General features: G+C 36.9%; 1 protein-coding gene and 1 long non-coding RNA gene across 4 annotated transcripts in view; one reads left to right on the top strand and one right to left on the bottom strand.

The window, feature by feature from the left end:
• Positions 1–20,092, top strand: part of GARRE1 (granule associated Rac and RHOG effector 1) — a 57,047-nt gene that overhangs the window by 1,870 nt on the left and 35,085 nt on the right. The gene's annotated exons all lie outside the window — the stretch shown is intronic.
• Positions 454–11,743, bottom strand: LOC139802007 (uncharacterized). 2 transcript variants are annotated; one of them, XR_011728454.1, is made up of 3 exons: positions 9,794–11,730; positions 7,922–8,034; positions 454–1,574 (listed from the first exon to the last, which is right to left on the bottom strand). It is a non-coding gene; the product is annotated as an uncharacterized lncRNA (long non-coding RNA). The 2 variants fall into 2 exon arrangements; XR_011728453.1 differs by lacking the exon at positions 454–1,574 and having other exon boundaries at positions 7,332–8,034; positions 9,794–11,743.

The following is a 20,092-nucleotide window of genomic DNA, read 5'->3' on the forward strand; positions in this document are numbered from 1 at the left end:
AAGTTTCTACAGAAAATAAGATGGACCTTTCTTCTGTAAGGAATTGCTATTTTTTTAAGTTCAAGACTTGCACAAGGTGTAGTTTTCTTCCTTTATTTTCTGTTCTGTTCCCCTCCTTGAACGAAGGACAGACTTTCTAAGTATTTAGCCTATGGTTGTGAAGAAGGTGTGTTTCAGGTCAGCATACATGTTTCTGGTGATTTGTGGAACCTTTGCAGTGTGAGGATCCCAGCATTTCTGGAGCTGCTCCTTTCCATGCACCTTGTGATACTTCTAGGTCAAGGTAATGAATTGGGAGTTACTTGGGGATGTTAGGAAACTAGAAAAATGAATATTTTTCTAGTTGAAGTCTTTTCCGAGACTCTGTAATTTGATTAACAGGTAAATAATCCTTCATATAAATATGAAATATCTGCTACAGATGTTTCAAAGAGAAATCTAGGTTTCTTCAGGTTCTTAGGTGTGAACTTGTATTTATTTGATCACTTGAATCTTTTTCCACTTGAATTTTACTTTTCTGTGTTTTTTTCTCCTGCTGTCTCCAACCTGAGAGCTTTTTTCCCCCACTTCTTCCCATTATTTATTACTTTTTAACACCTCCAGTATTCAAATGGCAGACAGGTTTTTTTGCAGAAAAAGAACTGTATTTTTGCAGACCTGTAAGGTCTAAGTAAGCTTCCCTTTACACTCTGAATTGACTAGTTTTTAAGTACTTTCACTTGCCTCTCCTTGCTCAAAGTAGGGTTGTGTCAAGGGAAATTGTGCTGCTGCTTTTGTTGATATAATAGTCCTGTGATAGGAAAACACTTGTTCTTGTTACAATGAGTGCTGGTACACCAGAAATCCTGCTAATGCTGCTGATTAATTGGTGCACCTAAAACAGGTATCACTGCTGATACGACTAATTGTGCCATATGAAAAGAGCTCCTTCATTCCTGGTAATCTCAAGGTATTTCTGAAGTTTTAGAGAAATGCCTCATCTGTGCAGACAGATAAAAGCACAGTAAAATGCAGAACTTTCAGTGAAGTGTGGCAATTCTTTGAGCTCACTGCTATGCTGCAAAACCACTTGGGGCTGAAAATAAAGAGTATCTTGTGGTTACTGTAGGTAGATAGAATATTATTACTGGAATTGGATGTTAGCCAGAACAACACCCTACACGTTGCAAACAATGCCAGGGTATTGTTAGTAGCTGTAGAAGGGGTTTTATATCATACATGAAAGATGACATTTCCATCAGCATGCCTAACCTCATCATAACACATTGTGCTGAGGCTGGCTCAGAAGGCAACTGGCTCTGCTAGGCTTGACAAAATCTACATGAAAATTATTCTGGTCCTCCTAGAGCGTAGTGATATATCTGGATTAGTTTTTCTTAACCTTCATTGGCCTTTGAGTAAAAACAATTTATTAGTAACATGCTGCAGGCAATCTTGTGATCTCCAGGCACTATCATATTCCAGGTTCTGTTGAGATTTTGTGTCTTGTGGCTGAAAGCAATGCTGGGAGCTTGCATGGGGACTGCAGATCTAAATCATAGAAAGTGCTGTTTCTTGATACCTGTAAAATTTTCCTGTTAGGATGAGAGAATGTTTTCTGTAAGTTGTGTAGAATTTGTTAAATATTTGTTCCAAGCTCACTGAAAAGAAGCTACTAGTAGTTGTGTTTTGTTGGGTTTCTTCTGCAGTTTGTGTACCGCAAGATAATTTGAACGTAGGAGGGGTTTAGATGTTCATCCCTTCTGCCCCCAAATAAACCATGCAGATTCGGTCTGATATCCCATTCTTCTAGTGTTCTGTGAATAAACCATTTTAGTCCAGCCCTTTACTTTTTCCAAAACAGTAATTAGTAAAAGAAGAAAAATATTCTATGTAACGTCAAAAAGATGAGATCTGAAGTTCTCTAATGTGATGAGACAAATTATTTTGAGAGCTGTGGTCTTGGGTTACCAATCTCTTCTTACTCTGCTGTGTTTAATGAAGATTAGTGTGTTGATTACTTAAGATAAATTTGTGAGGTTTGATCTGTGTTGTTCTATTAGGCCATAAGCTTTACATGAAGCCCAGGTTGGAGTAGCCTTGGGGTACAAGGGAAAGGATGAATGTGAGTGGAATAGAGGGTCTGGAAATGCTGGTTAACAGTTGAAGAATGAAGGATAAGGACTGAGATGGGCAATGTGGAGTACTCCAAATGTGGCTGGGGTTAATTCTGAAGTGTCTGAGTGATGATCAGTATTGGTGTCTCCAAGGTGGGAGTAACTGAGGCTCTGTGAGGCTTTCAGGCATGTTCAGAAGCCTTTATGGCAAGTCAAACATTTTTTCAGTTGCACACCATCAGTGGTACATCAGCTTCTATTTAATGGTAACTGTGGCAGCTTACCAGGGCAAGCACCTTATAACTTCATTCACACCAATGAGGTTTGAAGTGGGAAATTCTAGGGCTTTCCTTTGAAGAACTGGTTTTATAAAGGAAATAAATACTTGCCCTCTGAAGGAAAGCCCTCATAGCAGAAGATGGTAGCGCTAGTTGAGAGGCTTCTTGCTGTATTACTTAAAGAGTAAACAAAAAACTTTTAAAAGATTTTGTTATGAAGTAGCTGCCTGTGGTTTTTAAAAAGAAATTTTTACCTTGTGTGTTTGTGCTGCTAGGGTCCCATCAGAGAAAATATTTTCTTAGGAAACATCTTTACAATACCTTCCTAAATGATGACAAGTTCCTGTATATATTTTTAGTAAAATTTGCTCCATGAAATGACTGATGCCTATTTTCCATTTCAGGCTCGCTAGATTTTCATTCTGTTGCAACATAGCTGAATTCCCTCTTTGTGGGCTTTTGATTCATGCTTTTCTAACAGCTTTCTGCTTTTTCAAGTGGTTTTTGTCGATGTGATTTTTGTTTTATGTAGTCTTTTTTCATTAGGGTATTTGTCAGAAGCTAATGTCTTCTGTTAAGCATCTCTGTGCCATAGCATTGCAGAAGAAAGTTTATTTAGGAAATTTCAACAGGAAGATCCCTTTACCACCTTGTCAGCCACCCATTCTCAGGCTTGGATGTTTTGTATTTGTTCTTTCATGACACTACATGTGTGTTGGCATGGAAGTTATAAGGGAACATGTCAGATGGTTGTTTAGTAACAGTATCTTAGGTGTGATTCTTGTTTAGTTGTGGAATCAAAGTTGATCCTAAACAGTACTGTCAGATTGCAGAAATTCCATCACAGGTTCTTTGCAGTGTACTCTGCAATCTGGGGATGGAACAAAACTCAACTAGAACAGTTTCTGAATGCAAGGGAAAGTTTGTTTCCCTTGGTAGGAATAATAGTTAATTCAGATTCTTTAATGCTTTAGTCCAACATGCTGTATTTTGGGAACTTGAAAGCAGTGTATATAATGTGTTGTGAAGGGGAAGCCTGAAGAAGAGGCGGCTCAGGGGAGACCTCATCACTCTCTACAACTACCTGAAAGGAGGTTGTAGCCAAGTAGGGGTTGGTCTCTTTTCCCAGACGACTTTCAACAAGACAAGAGGGCGTGGTCTTAAATTGTACCAAGGGAAGTTTAGGTTAGATATTAGAAAGAATTTCTTTACAGAGAGGGGGATCAAGCATTGGAATGGGCTGCCCAGTGAAGTGGTGGACTCTCCGTCCCTGGAGATATTTAAAAAGAGACTGGATGTGGCACTCAGTGCCATGGCCTAGCAACCGCAGCAGTGGGTCAAGGGTTGGACTTGATGATCTCTGAGGTCCCTTCCAACCCAGCCAATTCCATGATTCTATGGTTCTATATCCAATGATCTTTTCAGATACTAGGATCTTCAGGGCAATGCTCCTAGGTATTTTTTTGTTGTTGTTTATGAAAGTCGAACTTCCTGTTCTTCTGTACAGATTACAGGCTGATTGTGCCTTAGAAGAACAGTTTGATTCCAAGCACAAGAGCTGCCCCAGAGAAAGATAAAGTACCTGAATGTCTGCAGCTCACATTCCAGAAAAATCTGGAGATCTTTTAAGTGTTGCTTCTTGAGAGTCTAAGTACAAGGTAATATTTTTTTAAAGTTACTTAAAAATACTTGAAGCTGGCTGTATGGTTCTGAAGAAGTTAGACGTTCTTGTCATGTGGCCCAGCATATAAGAGAAATGCCGAAAAGCAGTGAAAGCTACAGGGGTGGACACAGAAACACTCTTCTTGTTGTTGAAAGACTTTTCTTGTGTCTGCATCTTCACAGCTTGAGTGAAAGACTAGGTATCACTTTGGATAAATGTAACTCTATGGTGGACTCCAAAAAATTTGAGGAACGTAATCTCTTTCTGTTGATTATTTCAAAATTTTCATCAAAAGGCTATTGCAAGTCTTGCACCAGATGGTGCTTATGTAGTAGGAGGAAGAATCCAAGGAGGAAAAGGCTACCTGAAAATTTTATTCTTCTGGATCTATATGTTCTTCTGATATGATATATGAGCTATATGATCTCTTGTGGGATAACTTCAGTGAAGAATGAGTTTGTCATATCCAAATGCTCAGAAGAAACTGCATTTGTCAAATGAAGGCAAAAATGAATGCAGGTTTTCATTGTTTGTTAAAGGCACCCATGTTTAGTAAAAGATGAAAAGATTCTGAGGATAGGAGATTATTTTAGGGGGGAAAAGAGGAGCAATATCACCAGCTGATAAAGGTCTGCAATTCTATGACCAAGCAGGAATTTAAGACTATGTGGTGTAGAATAGCAGTAACTAAAACTATGCAAATATGTTGTTAAAGAATCCACTTTTATCTTTGTATGTTTTATAGCTCTAGAATAAGCTTGCTTTAGCCTTTTACCAAGGACATAATTAGGTATTTGTGCCTTTTCGGCTGAGTAGCACAGTTTGGAAATATTTAAATAACAAGGCAATAAGATGTATAATTTTTCCTACACAAGATGATGTAATAAAAAATTTCTTACTATGGTGTGAAGAAATAGGTTTACTGCTAAGTATGCATGCATAATTTAAAAGCTAAACCCTTTATTAAATAAAAAGCAAAAGAAAATGAAAAAACAGTGTAAGATTTGGTAGTGATCAGAATTTTATTTTACTGAATTCAGTTCTGAGTAGTGCAAATGAAATCATCAAGGCTGCCAGGTTGCTGCTGTTGTCAGCAGGAAAGCAGGGGGTTGAGTGGATATAGTGCATTCTTCACCTACAGAGAGCAAACTGGGCATACTTTGCTATCTCACAGCAGAGTACAAATTAACTGTTTTTCTGGACAGCTTCCAGTGTAGGTACAGAAGTTATAATACAAGCAAGGTTAAGGTTTTGGTAATGCAATTTATGTTTCTGTTTTGGCTGTTTTTGAAGAGAAGCTCTGAAGTTTATGCATAGAAGAGCAGGGTAGGTTAATGGAAAATTACATTTTCTAAATTAATGCAAGTCTAAGTGAACTTTTAATTGTGGCTTATTTTTCTTGATGAAAACTGTATGGGATGCTGGGTGAAAACTCCACTTATTAGCACAGAATTCTGAAAAAGACCACATATACTGTTACTGGGAATAATCTTGGTTCTGTGTTAAATTGTTGGAAGAGTCCTTACTCAGAGAGCTTCCAGTCTTTCTGTTTGTCTTGTGTTTCTCTTTCAGGAAGAGAAAGAAAGTATTTTCTCTCAAGCAATCCTATTAAAACTCATAATAAACTTCTTTGTTTAACTATGCAATAATTTCCAGGGCAACAGATTGTGATGTCACATTCAGCACTTTGACCTCATTTCAAGACCAAAGAGGAAGAATATTGTAAAGTTTGAGACAAGTTATTACAAAATGTCTTTGTAGCAAAATTTTATATAAAAGTTGGCTGTGAATTTTTAACACAAATTTGCTAAGTTCTTCTTAGTAATGGTATTATACAGATCTAAGTTATCAACCCTAATTTAAATGTTATCTTTATTATAGTATTTGATCTTAAAACTGAAATAGGGATTTGGGTTGTGGAACAGCATATGGTGTAGTTTGGCAGTCTTTGGTCAAGTGCACTTATTGCTTTATCCGTGTGGAAAAGTGGTACATCTGACCTGTGCTATTTTGAAATGAATCTGTTGCTTGGTTTTGTGGTTAGAAAAGATTTTGGTCTGGGTAAGTGAAATCTACTGCTCTGCAGATGTTGCTGGACATGAAATATGTTTAAAACCACTAATGATACATTTTTTTGTTTTTATATAGGAATGTTACATTTTTGTGGTGATAGATTGGTATGATAGAATAAATCTGTAGTTGACACACAAGATTTAGAGAAATGTGTTTTGGGAAGAGTGTATTTTCTTCTTTTGAAGACACAGCAGGAAAAGACTTTTTTCTTTTTCCATTTTAGTTTTTGTAACAGTTGGGTTTTACAAGATTTGATTAGGATTGTCTGATACAGTCAGACAAATGAGTAACAGACTGTGATTTGACTCTTAATTATGTTTCTCCTGAACATGTGTTAAAATATTATAGCTCTTCTCACACTGCCTTCTCTTTCCATATCGTGGTGACTATGAGGGCTGCAGACACATAGATATTCTCTTCAAGCATCAGGAGGTGTTTTTGTCACTGAATCTCTAATGCTATTTAAGTTGTTGCTGGTCATATGAAAGAGTTACTACTTTCACAGTGTCTTTGATTGTGATGCTTTTCTGAAGAGAATGCTGAATACTTGGGTGTGTGAATTTCTGTGGCTTGCAGGTACCAGGGCTCCTGGTTGAGTAGCTCCTCTGACTTTAAAGGTAAAATATATTAAGTTTAATTTGATCTTAAACAGCTGCACAGATTGATTGCATGTGTAATACATTGACATGTCTTTGTGACCATTTAGTGTGGTTTTGAACTAAATTTCTCAAGTCAATTTCTGAGAAAATACTGGTACACAAACATCTTGCTATTGGTCTCTTCAGAACTGCCTGTCATTACCCTGTCCTTAGCTGACATTTTGTGTTTTAATGTGTGCTTCTACATCACTTGCACTTTACATATTGATGGAAAAAGTCTGTATAGACTCTGTTCTGTTGTGTTTCAACACCTTTTGCTATGTATTTGTTCCATTTGAAAGGCCTTGATGGCCTTCACCCTGGTGAGTTGGAGGGTGCTGCTATTGTGACTGATAAAATTTGACTTGATGTTAAGTTGTCGTTGGTTTGTTCCTTCTCCTAAGATGTTCACATTTTTAATGGAATTTTTCAGCTTCACAGTGCAGCCAGTGGTTGCTTTTCTCTGTCTGATAAAGTGTGTTGTTACTGGTACTTTTAAGTTGTATCCTGAAATGGGAAAATTATGTACTTCACTCAGTGACTTTCTGCTAAGAAGTTGTACCTGTATTTAGTTCTGAAACTGTTTTGGCACAGTTGAGGCAGTTTACTTCCAAAAATTCTTGTGGGTTCATGGAAATAGTATATTGTATTTTCCTTGCATATACCATTTGATACATTCTGTACTGGAGTGTTGAGTTGCTTATCTCTGCTGTGTTGGTTGGTTTTCACTGCACATTAAATTATATACCAAGAAAAAGGGTAAGTATAGTTCATGAAATTTTCTACTCTACCTGATTATACTTTTCCTTTTAACTTAAGGTTTTGTAAGTGATACAATCCTCATAATTACAAGCAGAAATAGGAAGGCATCTTGTATACTGTGCCTATGCTAATTATTTTTCTCTAAAATGAATCCTAATTTGAGCAAAGTTAAACTGATGTAATTTGGAACAGTAGACTTAGCAAATATAATACAACAAGATATGTGTGAATATTGATTATAGTGCTTGGTAGCATGTGAAAAACCTGATCGTGCCTCAAAGTGGTGTTGATTTAGTGGGCTTCTTATCCCTTATTTAGGTGTCTCTAAAGGTTTAGGTTGTGAAGGTTATCTTTCTTCTTTTAGATCACACAATTGACTTAAGACCTGTAGTTCATTGATTTTTCACTTACCTTACACAATCACAGGCAGATAGCATTCTGGCCAAAAGACGGTGGTGTGAGGAACAGTGCTCCATCTGAAATAGTCCAAACCTGGTAACTTCAGAAGACCCACTTAATATAATCTGAAAAAAAGCAGAGAATAGTAATTGCAGATATTGAGGGTCACTCAGAGAGGGGAAGAATTTGACAAGTTGGCTTAAATATATCAATATGTGTTCTGAAATGCAAGATACCCTTGCCTTGGAACAGTTAGGTATTCTAGCATTCATAAGACCTTCTGTATCTTGTAGGTAAGAACCATCATTTTAAGAAGGAATACTTTGAAACCAGTGCTTTGTAGTTGATGTGAAGGGAGGAATTGGTTTTTGTTTTCACTGTTGAAATCAATTTTTTTTAAAAGATGCTACTTATACTTCTGGAAGGTATTGCCTCCACTTGAACTGGTGGTAAAGCTGTAGGTTATGTGGCAGGTGTTTAAGGCTTACTTGCACTTACACCAAAATGCCTCTCTTGCTTTCTTCTTGTCTTCTTTGTTTTCTCTGTTCAAAGGTTTTGGTTCCTTGTTCAATACCTTCATACTAGAGTATGGTAAACATAGCAAAGCAACTACTCATAGTAAGAAACTCAATGGGGAGTCATTGAGGTTACTTTATGTAATCTTTTAGAAATAACAAATAATTCCTTTCCATTCACTTATGACTAACAAGCCGAAATCTGACACAAATTAGGATAAAATACTCAAGATTTTTACAGCATTAACATGGTAAAAACTTAGGTATGAAAAGATTTTTTTTCGTTGATGTTTTTTCTTGAGTAATTATCATCCAGGGATTTACTAGTATAAATTACTTAATATAACATTTAAATTATTTTTATTAGTAGTGAATAAGTGCCACTTCTGACCAATAAAACCTCACTGTCATGTCCAAAATACAGACAAAGAAATGCCTGTGTAAATGGAGTCTGTGTTTAAACTTCAGAGGCAAAGAAATGCCAGCATAAACACCTGAAAGATACGAAATGCAATCTGTGGAAGAATTTTTTGTTCCAGACAGAATAATATCTTGCCTAGAAGAGGAGATAAGATTTCTAAAATGAAGTGGCTATTCTGTTTAAAATTATTTGCTGATATGCATACAGCAACTTAAAATGTAGCAGAATGCCTTACTAATAGCATTTGAGAGCCCTAAAAGACAGTTTAATCTAGATTTTTAAGATATTGATAGACTGTAGTTGAAAACCATGGGTTTCCTTGCTAAGCTCACAGTCATCTAATTTTCTTATGCTGCTGAATCTAGCCACTCTCCTTTTTTTCTTGAGATTATTTTCGTTCCTACTTTTACTGCTTTTTTGCTACCTTTTGCTTTAATTCATATTTAAAACTCTCCTGTTTGTATGTATTACACAGTTAGGATTGGAATGTCAGCTGAAAGATGGGGAGAGAAATCTGCTGTGCTGAAAATGTGAAAGATTTCCTGTTGTTCTAAACTCAGTTTGGTATGCTGGTGTCTGTGCAGCTGAAGCAGTGCTTAGACTCTCCTGCAGCACAGCAGCATGAGTGGTGGATGAGGATAAAAATCTCTTGACGTATCAAATAATACTCTGATTGTGGTTAGTCCCAGTTCTGACTGTAGTACACATTGTTCCTAATAAAATGTAAAAAGTGGCCTGGTGTGCTCCAGCTGCATAGTGTTACTGGACACTTTGAAGGAAGGTAATTATTTATTTATAGAATGGAAATTTTGAGAAAATGACTCATTGAAATTCAGATCCTTTAATGAAGGAGAACATGCATTGTGTAATGTACACATAACAGGTATTGTTAGGTGTATGCAGGAAATAAGCATTTTGTAGTGTGGACAAAAACAAATCTATAAATACCTCAGTATGTAGTAGAGGGATCATCTCTAATACTGTGTGGTTCAAACTTGCTGGAGTGAATCTAGATGAAGGAAAAAGAAATTAAAAACAGGACCAATGTTGAACTGAAAGGAAAAAAGTAAAATACATTTTTACTGTTCAAAAAACTACAGACTTGATTTATTATAGTATTTTGAAAAGAAGATGTAAAAGTTAATATGGCATCTCTATGCTTACTCATTGTAGTGTTCCCTGAGAGATTTCTAGAGATAGATTTTGTGGGACCATGCAGAATATAAAAGTTGGTTTTTGTTCTTTGACTAATGAAGAAGATTCTTCCATGACTGAAACCACAGTGTTCCCAGAAGTTTATAAAACACAAGAGTGCAAATAGTTTTTCAGACCTTCTTAATACTGTCCTCACTGAGGATTTCAGAATTGCTTCTGCAGCTTTCATATGAAGTGTAGAGACTGTGGGAAAACATTTTTAAAATTATATTTACAGCTACAAACAAGATCATATTATTTAATTATATATTTTATGGACACCACAGTAATAAAATGCTTAATTAATTTAATATTTTGAAGTAGCTGGGTTGTTGGACAGTGGTGGTACAATACTTTTTTCCATTTGAATAACAGTATGCTTTTAAAAACATACTTACAGATAACGTGTTAGTGCCATGATAAATTTGTGTGGCTGTCACTCATTGACATGAGAACCTTGGTGTAAGGTTTTCTGAGATGTTTCTAGTCCTCATTTTGGAGTGAGGTGGAGAACCTTTCAAACACTGACCCTTAAGATTCAGTGAAGTTACCAGTTAAAAGATGTTATAACATCCTATTCTTTAATTTTTTTTTTTTCTGAGGGAAAGGCTTTTCTGACTTGCAATTATTTTTTGTGTTGACAGTGTAATTATTTGTTTGCTTATTTTTTAACTGAGGAAAGAAAGTATTGTTCCTCCCCCAGTAGCCACCTAGAAATGCATCTCATGTGAAGCAGCTTCTGGTTGCATTGTGCCTGCTACCAGGCTTACTTTTGCTTCATAGCAATTGATCTTTTATTGATACTTTTGCTTCATAAATTGATCTGATAAGTATGTTGATGAGGTGACTCTTGACTTTCTGTACATACTGTTTTCCAATCTATTTGAAAATCCAGCTCTGCTACATTAAAAAGGTCTCACACATGGTTTTCTCTAGTCTGATTTATGTTCAGTTATCTGCTTTTATTCTTAATTGCTAGAGGCTGTTCTCCCACTTGCACTGTTGAGTTTCTGTGGAACTATCAATAAATACAAACAATGCCCTGCTGAGAATAGGATGGAAGCTGATGGAGTGGGAGAGAGAAAGTAGAACAAGCTGAAGGTACTAATTAAAACTCCTTGTGCAATGCATTTGCAGACTAATGCTAAACAAACCATATTTATTGTAAACCATGTTGATAAGGTATATATAAATTTTATAAAACATGCTGTAACATTCAAGGTTCAAGGATTATTTTTCCCTTCCCAATTTTGTGTGTGTGGTCAAGTTGTCCCGTAACTGATTATGTGTAAAATACAGTTTTAAAAGTATTTTTGTGAAGTACTTGGGGCAATATCTTTGTTATTGGCATCATAGGTTGCCTGATTTTCTGATTAATCAAGAGAAAGTGGTAGCAATATAGTTGGCCTTGATTTGAAATGCTAGCTACAAGCTTGGTATGAGCATACAAGTATTTTGGTGTGTGGGTACCTTGGAATTAACTTCTTTTTTAACTTTCACTGTGTATAAATAAAGGCATTTGAGGGTATTCATTAATGCACAGTAACCAGATCAGCTCTTCTCTGCTGGGTAAGCACTCAGCCAGCTGAACAGTGACAGATGTTCCCTCCATGCTCTGTGGGGATGTGTTTTCTGAGACTGGAATAGTTTATTTTGGGCGAGGCAGAAGAGTGTTAGCATGTGGCTGGTGAAAACACGTTCATGTGCTTGTAAATCTCTGCAGCTCTAAGAGGACATGGCTGTGTCAGACTGTAACCTCCGGACTTGGGACACATCCTGGAAACTTCTTGTTTTTCAGCACTTTGGAGACAGAAAAATATTACTCCATTTTTCAGGGAGCTGTTCTGTATCAAAGTGCTTTTGTGGGCAGATTTGTGCACAGAGGAACATTTTGCCCTAGTGACTGCACAAATTGGGTGTAGTTGAAAAAAAAATTGAAAGAAGGATGTGAATAGTGCTAATTAATTATAAGCATAAATTTTGACTACTTCCGTTGTGGCCTGAGTGGACATCTGATCCACTTGGCCACTTTTATTTTAATTTGGTTTGTGTAACAAATGTTACAGAATTGATGGCAAACAAATGACATTTTGTTGTTGGAAAAAAACAAGTGTAAGCAAAGTCCTTCTCATAAATGGTGTCAGATGAGAAGACTTCCTTTGTAATAAACTCCTATAATTTTTCAGACTTTAGATTAATGTCTGTAGATACCCTTCAAGTATCAATAATTACTGGAAGTTGATGTTTTGCTTTGCAAACTTCTCTGAAGTGCAGATATATTGTATTTTAAGGTCTTTATCTAAAGCCAATAAAGCTGTTCTATTGCAGTTGAGTACTGACAGTAGTATTGAAAACCTCTTTTTTAGAGAAGGCTTTTAAACTTATATTGGGTAAATACTAGATGTTTCTAATGCTCTTAAAAGTAATGTAAAATTGTCCTCAACAAGAAACATATGGCTGTAAATCCTGATGTACTCTGTGAGCTATCCCGACTATAGGAAACAGAGTCTGCAACATGGAGGATATTTAATTTAAAAAATTGGGATAAGGGTCGTGAATTGTACGCTAGAAATAGAAAATAAGATTAGAGGTTACATTTCAGGCATGGAGCTGTCTCTCGGGGGAACAAGGTTACTTCAAGGTTTGGAGCCTGGTTGGGGGATGGGGAGAAGAGTGGAAATCCAACAAGGGCTAGACTGGTGTCTGGAGGGATGTTGTAGCAATATATAAAGTAGAAATGGCCAGACATCTCAATGCTTAGTGTGTATTGTAGCCTTCTCCTTACTATTGCTGGCTGGTGCCGGATTAGTCTTGGGCAGTGCTTGGCACCAGTGGGGTGGCCCTGACTGTCAGCACATCCTCTGCACAGACAGTCCTGGTGCTGAAAAGGTTGCTTTTTCTAAATCCAATACTTGGGAAATATATTTGAAAGGGGACTGGTCAGATCTGCAATAGATGCATCAGCTGGTATTAAAATATTGCTTAAATGAGTTTGGCATCTTTACAGTGTCTTATGGCTGTCAGAACTTTTCTGTGTGGCAATTTCTGCAGCAGAAAGCCCTTTGTCAATGTAAGTTACAGGGAAGGAGTGTCAGCATGGCTTAAGTCACCTAATCATCATTTAATGTAATCCTAGGCTTTCATCTTGATAATAATTTTTGAGTGTAATTGACACATGAGAAAATACCTCTTAGAATTTTAAATGTTTCTTTTCAGTCTTCATTTGTGGACAAAATTCAGCTTTGTAAGGCATATTGAGATATACCACTGCATGTAGTTAATTAGCTATGAAGTTAGGATCTTGTACAGATACGTGTGTCTGATATCTTGGATTGTTGGTAGTAGGTGCTTCTGGGGGGGAAAATGTGAGTTTTCATAAAGATCTAACAAAAGTCTTCTGGTCTGCTGTTAGGCATTTGATTTCTACTGAATAGATTGATCACATCATGTGAATTTGTTTCATAGATTAAAACAAAGTATTTTTCTCTTTCAATATGTATTTTAACCAGGATAAATATCCCATTGTGTACTCTGCTGGGCAAAAAATTTCTTGCACAATTCAGTGCAGAAATTTTGGCACATAATGTGGAGAGAAATCATTCCCATGATTGAAGGTTTAGTTTATGTGAAACCATCAGTACTTCTACTTTCAGGACAAGGTAAGGTGGTCTGACTCTGCTTTATATGTTGTAAATTAGGATTGTTTATTATTTAACAATTGATAATTTTATTGGGAAATATTTGGAGAATTCTTTAGGGAATAATTTTTTTAGGGAATAATTTCTAACTTAAGAACAGTGCTTCTTTAAAAGGAAAAGTCACATTACATCATTCAAATCATGTAAGTATTTATCTGAACATAAGTTTGACTGCTGTATGCCTTTCCATGCTGTATACTTAATGTAGCAGCTGAAAGCTGGAAGCCAGGGAAGCTGTGTGTGCTGCTGAGACCTGCCAGCAGAATTCCATGTATGCATTTGTTAGCAAGTAGCTCTTGTGTGAAGTTATTTATATGCCTTGGTAGCATCTACACTAGATATAAAGATTGAAATTGATTTTCCAAAAGTGTAAATTTATTTGTGTTGAAAGAAACTTACTAAGAGTGTTAGCTCTGTTTTTAAAGAAGTGGGAAAACAAGTCTGTTAAAACATTAAAATATTTTCTTAATAAAATTCCTAAATAAGGAAAATACCATTATGCAAGCTAGCCTTCCTAGGAAGAACATACAGAATGCAAAAACCAGGTAACTAATTGCTTTTAAACCCAGACATTTTCTATAGCAGTGTCAGTGTAAGGAGTGGATGCAGAAGACGTATGATTGCTCCAGCATTCCTCAGCCTGCAGTCTGCAGCTTTTTGATATTAAGTTGACCTGTGGTCTGTTTTGGCATTTACATTGTGTGGATGAAAGGCAACAAATTATTCTGTGGACTGAAATAGAAAGCAGGATTACTGAAGCAGCAGTAGAAGATGGTAGATACTGGAATCTCTTAAGATGTAAGCTGTTGCCATTGTGGTGAAGGTGGGATGATAGAAGAGGGGCACCAGTAGAATTCTTTTGGCTCTGGTGCTTAACTTGTGCTTGTATGAGTTGTGAATGGAATTTGCAGAACATTGAGCAGCTCCAGGAGGGATTTGTTTTGGGTGTTCTTGAAGGAGGAAAGGTTATAGTTGGAAGATTTGGCTGTATTTTACCCTTTTGATTTGCATTAGAGATTTTTAAACTGCTGCATTTGATCTTACAACTGATCATCCTTTGACCCCAACTGTGGAGGGTGAATTATTTCTATTTTTAAAATCTCTTCTATATGTAATTAAGACTTAGGAATTCTGATCTTAATGAGGAGAAGAGTGCTGTGCCCAAGACACACAAGCAGCTTTTTTGATTAGAAAAAGTGAGGAAAGGTTATGAAGTACGCATGCTATGCCTATGCTTTTTTATCTTTATCATCTCAAATTACTTGTTACCACAGTTCCTTCATCAGCTACAGAAACTAGTCCTGCATTATGTAAACATTAAAAAACATTGGCTTACTAGAAATACAACATTTATAAAGTTATATCTCCTTTTAAAATCAAAAGATCTAGCTCAAGAAAGATTTTTAGAATTACTGTTTGGACTATTCAGCTACTACTTTTTTGAAATTGCTGTTTGCAGGAGTATTATATGATGCTTTTGAAGTATTAGGTACACACTAATGTTCAGTTTTATTCTAGGAGGGAGACTGTTATTCACAGTGGATTGCTCTGGTTTATTCATATCCTGTGACAGTGAATCAGATATTGCTGTCTATATACAGACTGAATTGCCAGCCAACTTTGGGCCCAAATATGGTAAACATAATTATATTCATTTGCTGTAAAAAATACATTCTCCGTAGTTTAACATTTCCATGATTACAGTTTTCTGATAATTCCATAATTTTCAACATGAGAGGGATATGAAAGGCATAATCATCATGTCCCTCTCCAGTATAGAATATAGTTTGTTTTCCTGGGCAAAACTCCAGCTGTTAGTGATGAATCTACTGCTACTCAAATACAGAAAGCCCAGAAACCATTTGGAAAGTCTGTTCTCAGAACACAGGAGTTATGGGATGGATACACAAATCTCTGTGTTAGCTAGATGACAAAGCTTGGGGCTGCAACTGTCATGAGACAGTACATGGATGTGCTGATGTCAGTTTTTCTGCTGTGTATTCCTGTTTCCTGTTTTTGGAAATGAATTTCAGAATATTTAATACTTTTCAAGTAGGAGACTTTCCATGAGTGAGTTGGGGGAAAAGACAAACATTAAGATGTATGAAGTTTCTACTTTTTCCTAAAGACAATAAATATTAGTAAATATTGGATTAGGTTTTGTTTTAGATCACAAAGAGCAAGTACAGTAATACTAAATATGAAAAAGTTAATAGCTTACATGTGGAAAGTTATGCTAATAGTAGCCACTTCATTTATATGAGTAGGTTAGGGTTAGTGTATTTAAAGCAACTAAGAAAACACATTTGCAGAGCATTTTCCTTTCTCTTTTTTGATTTAGTTTAGTATCAAGAGAATGTTGTAGACATACTCTGGCAAGTGTTGCGAATTCAGAAGCAGCATAGTAATTTGGGAAAGGAAGGATTGTTGGTGTTCAGTTACTCCAAATGTTTTGAAAGCTTTCATCATCCTTGCTGCAAACAGGCAAAACAAAACAAAAATCTCATGAAGGTTTTAAAGATTTTTTGTATATAATGTGTTTTATGTTTCTAGTACTCAAAATTCTCTTCTTTACAGGAGAGCTTTAAGTGTGTAGATGATAGGTAATTTTCACTGGCTTGAAATGCTACTCTAACACTTCTTTTTATAGTTACACATCACAAACTCTGTCTAAATAGTCTAGAAATGTAGTTCAGGGGTATTGTTTTCAGTTGAAAAATCCAAATGTCTATGTGCCTAATAAGTGTGAGTACTGTTGCATTTATGAAATGTAGTATCTATGTTTGCAAGAACAGTAAAATGGCTGAAAGTCATGTCTAAAAGTTAACAGCTGATACATTGATGAGGAAATGCTGCTGTTTCCAGAGCAGTTGTAAACAGTATATCATTGTGATACACTGTTTTTAATGATCACCAGGTTGGAGTGAATAAGAAGGTAGAAGTGGCTGTGTTTATTCAGACTTCGGAATTGATCCAGTTCAACTTTCTTAATCCCATGCAGGTCATAAATGGATACACTGGGAGAGGCAAGAACAGGTTGTATTTGTGGGCTATGCTGATTTAAAACTGTCTTCAATGATTTGCTGCATATAGGATTTCCAGGGTCAGTGGTTAGTCTATTTAGTCAACCAAATTAGCCCCTCTGAAAGAAAGAGTGATAAGATGACCAGAACTTTATTGATGCAATGGCATAATTATGTTACTGGCTTTCCCATTGCTGCTGCTCCTTTCCAGATTCATTTGCTAATAATTTGTAACACAAGAATTACTCTACTTGCTCTACCTCTCAGCATCAGGCTGACATTGTAGCAAAACCAGTTGTAACACAAAGATCATCTTCCTAAGTGATAATGATCCCTCTAGTTCACAATTTTGTATGAGAGACTTGGATCATTTTTCCATGTATGAGTTGATAAATTTATCCATAATGAATCTTCTCTTAGTCCCTTAATCCTGTAAAAGGTAGTCCATGCTTTGTGTATGTACACACACACACACACACACACACACACACACACACACACGTGTTTCAATATATAGATTGGTACTTGTATTTTGTCACACCTAAGTGCTGTAGTGTTTCACTTTGGGATCTTACTCCCGCTTGTCTTTCTAAGTCTTGTTTAAGGTATGGTTTGTCTGAAGCAATTAAAACTTTGTCAGAAGAACCTGGCTTTTGAAAGAAGATGCATGTAGCATTTCTAGTGTCTTTCAATTATCTAAGTACTTTTCCAAAGGATGGGAATTACTCCCATTTTTCTAGATATAGTAGGTTTTTACGTAGTGTTTAGGTCTGTGGATAAATACTGATTTAACTCTCACTTGGGTCTGAGAGACACCACTAACTTTACTGGAAGTAATCATATGATTAAGTCCATTGCTTAAGTAAGCCCAAAGGTTCAGCCTTTTCTCCCTGCCTTCCTTTTAGCTGAAAGTGAAATCTGTGCCTAAATAGAAGTCCATTTATAGGAATAGATGTCAAGACTTCTCTAGTAATTGTCAGTTCTCCATCCCTTCCTTGAAACCGTGGCCTTCAGTCCATTGCTCCATTTTTGAAGCAGGTGGCCTTCAGTGAGAGCAGGGCTCTTTTCCCAAGTCCTGTACATAGTGGCCAGAATCAAAGAATTCTGTAGGAAACCTGTTTGGGAGGCAGAGCTGTTGTGACTTTTCTGCAGGAGTTTTCTGCTGTTCATGCTTGCTTTCATTGTGGTCCCATGAACTTTTCCTTCATTTTAGCAAGTTTTACATCTCTGATGAGAAAGCAAAAGGATGTGACCCCTTTTGGGAGATGCAAGATGAGTCTTGAGTCTCTTCTGGCTGATAGTCACATTGCATGGGAACTTCTTATGATGTATGCAATCACTGTTAGGCTACTCTATTGAAAGAATGGACATTATTTGCTTTTTCTCTGCACCTACAGTTTTCTTCCAAAAGGGAACTGGTCCCAGTTTCAAAATAGATATCATAAGCACACCTATTGCCAAGGGAGGATTGAAATGGTGATCCTGATCTGACACAAGCATCTATTTTTGGCATTCAGGGAGGAACCCAAGTCTGAAAGAAGGTCTGGTTTAACACATTCCTTCCACCAGCCTTTCTGTTTGCTGTCATGTCTTACTGCTGAGACTGGAGTTGGTGCTTTTTGGTGTGTTATGTGTTTTACTTCAAACAAATGTAAGATGTGTCCTGACACACTGGAGGTTCTGCCTTGGAAAAATCCAGCTCAATATATTGATAGCTCTGAAATGAGTGAGAGATGCCTACCTTCCATGTGTATGTTACAGAAAGAGTAGTTATACAGTTCAGGGCAATAGATTCTTTTCTGGAGGGTTAAGAGTTGGAAGCAAGGTGGTGTAGTGCTTAGCAGCCATTACCCTCAGTCCTTATCTAGCTCAAGAAATTTGGTGTTCTTCAGCCTTTTCCAAGTTGTTTCTGTTTCCACGTGGTTTTTACAACCAGTTCTGTGGTGATTTGGGTTATTTTGGGCAGGGTATGGGGATATTTTTGTCTTTGCTTGTCATGTAGTTCATCTAGCATAAATGTCTCTAGAAGATTTTTCATTGTAAGTGCAAAAGACACAAATTGGCACAAGTAAGTTAATATCCTTGTTTTAGGGAAGGTGGTTCTGAAGAGGAAAAAAAACCTAGACAATAATAAACTCAGAGACTGCCTATAAATATTGGGTAAATATTTCATCAGTGAAATTGGTCTCTGAGTTAATGAAACAAACTTGCTGGAGCCTTCCACTTAGGCTTAACATATGTCTACAAGTAATTGCTACACTGGTAACTGACAGCAGTTTCTGTATTATTTAAATGGGTCTGGTTAGATTTGTGTACATATGAGTAGGATGTTCAAGCTGATGATTCTAGTTCAACTTCATTGACTGTGCAGTGCCTGTAGAGCATGTCCTGTGAGCTGTGGTCCCCAGCTGCTGGGAGGGAAGACACTGAATCTGTTTTTACACTGTGGCTATTGCCATCCCTCTAAATCTGAAGTAACCAGGAGTGAGCCAGAGTGTCTGGTAAGCTGCTCTTAGAAAGGATAAATCCTGGAGGGGAGGGTGTTTCCAACAGGAGCTTCATGGGTTCACTAAAGATTGGCTTGCCTGCTTGTTTTGTTTTGTTTTGTTTTTTTCCTCCAACTGTTCTGGGCAAGCAGCCAAAAAGGAATTCCAATAAGCAATTCATGAGCCAACAAGAACTAAAATGATATTGTTATAATAGGCTATTTCTGTCTCTTTTCCCCTTTCTACCCCTATTCTCCTCTAATAGGAGATTTTTGCAACTTCGATGTGAAACCCATCTTCTCAAAGAAAAAAAAAAAACCACCACGAAAAAGCCAAAAACTTAGAGGAGGTGCTTGGGTCTTATAGTGGTTGCAGCCCACCCCACTGGGGAGGCTCTCAGCCTTAGAAAGCCTGACTCGTTTTCCTTTCTGGCTTTGTAGTCTAAGTATGGGCACCTGACCAAATGCAATTGGGGTTTGGTGACGAGTGTTGTGTGCCAGTAGGCAGAGCTACCAGGATGTGCATCCTCTCCCTGCTGGCTCTGGAGGGGTTCTTGTCCTGTGCCTGCATCCTGGCAGCTGCCTGAAGCCAGTTCTGAGAAACTGTAAGCCTTGTTTGCCCTGATGCTGAGGATCAGGTGCAAAATAACTTGGTTGATGTCAGAGATTAATGCCTATTTTCTGCCAGTGAACACTACTTGGGAATGGCTGTTCTTTTTGACACAAAAGTTTAATTTTCAAACACAGTTTAAGTTCTTGTGTTACTCTGAAAACTTTATGTCCAAGACAGTGTTTAAGAACAAAAACAAATTTTAAAACCCTTCATGTAATTCTATGCATTTTCTGT

Source organism: Heliangelus exortis, chromosome 13, assembly GCF_036169615.1.
Source record: "Heliangelus exortis chromosome 13, bHelExo1.hap1, whole genome shotgun sequence".
Classification (NCBI taxonomy): domain Eukaryota; kingdom Metazoa; phylum Chordata; class Aves; order Apodiformes; family Trochilidae; genus Heliangelus; species Heliangelus exortis.